Raw genomic sequence first — 1,442 nt, forward strand, 5'->3', positions numbered from 1 at the left:
CCGGGATTCGTCGGGAAAGCTCGGACTTGTTGGGAGAAGTCCGAGATTCGCTGGGAGGACCGAGACTAGGATCCGGGCTAGTCTGGACCGTTGCGGGAAGTGTCGGGCCTTGGCTTGTAATGGGCCGAGTTCCTTGGATGGAACGAGCAAACTTGGCCGAGAATTCGGACAAGGATGCGAGTCGGACGCGTCGGGTCTGGAGAGAGTTCTCGGTTGGGCGGGAAACTCTCGAACAGACGTTCGACTTGAGGACCGAAGTTTCTCGGACGGATCGAGTTCTCGGTACGGACGAGTGCAGGAATTCTCGAACAAGTGTGAGAACTTGGCAGAATTCCTCGGACAAGCTCGTTCGGCGTATGAGAATCGAAAAGAAGACGAAATGAGAAACAAAGGGACAAGTGAATGAATCCAAAATGCGAGGACGGTTTTATTAGATGGCAAAACGAACCAAGGGGACGCCGACGGTCTTACAAGGGAGATGACCGACGGCGGAATGAGAGAAAAAGCCGAGAGAGAAAGAGAAGAGATTTCCGGATGACTTCTCAAATGAGCTTGGGGTCCCTTTTATAGGCTAAGGGTCCGAAGCACATAGGGAAAGCCACAAATCCGAGATTGATTGATTGACAATCAATCAATCCTACAATCGGGTGAGTAACTCAATCATTCCATACACAAAAGACAAGATCCAATCAATCAACGATACTTTCCTTATCTTGCACTCGGATGAAGTTCACCATGTATAAATATAGAGAGAGAGAGAATTAATGATAAATAATTATATTACGGTTACGACAACTAGACTTTGGTCCGAAGAGGCATGGTCCGTGATTCTCCAAGTGAGCCGGGGATAAGGTTGGTTCGTCCATGGATAGTTCTTCGATGGTCCGAGGGAGAGAAAGGTCCGAGGTCTCCAGTCATGGTCCGAGCATGGTCCGAGAGGATGGCTGAGGTCGAGAAGCGATGTCCGAACGTGAGAAGACCCGCCAAGGAACCATGGGACGTTCATGGGAAGGGAGAAATAGACGCAAAAAGTTTCTCCCTTACAAATAAGCTCTATATACAAAAGCGGGTGACGGGCCAAAAATTTATCTAGTTAGTAATTGATCTGATCCATTTTTTTACTATTCTGCATCTATAGATGCATGTTACATGTCATATCCACATGCCACATTATTGTTTAATATAAATTATATTTAGTTCATACCATAAAAAATTTAATTTGATATCGAATTTGAACAAATATATTATTTACAACGAGCAACGCATCTCCGACTTATACAAGGTAATCGATGACCTTAAGCTCGAGTGCAGGACTCTTCCCCGCACGTTCGGACCAGCTCCCGCAGCTGCCCAACATGCCCCGACGATTCTTCGGAATCCCGAACCTGCCACATACGACGGGTCAAGACATGCCCCGACAGTCGAGGCGTTCCTGTTCGGCA

This window comes from Tarenaya hassleriana, unplaced genomic scaffold, assembly GCF_000463585.1.
Source record: "Tarenaya hassleriana unplaced genomic scaffold, ASM46358v1 Cleome29, whole genome shotgun sequence".
NCBI classification, from domain to species: domain Eukaryota; kingdom Viridiplantae; phylum Streptophyta; class Magnoliopsida; order Brassicales; family Cleomaceae; genus Tarenaya; species Tarenaya hassleriana.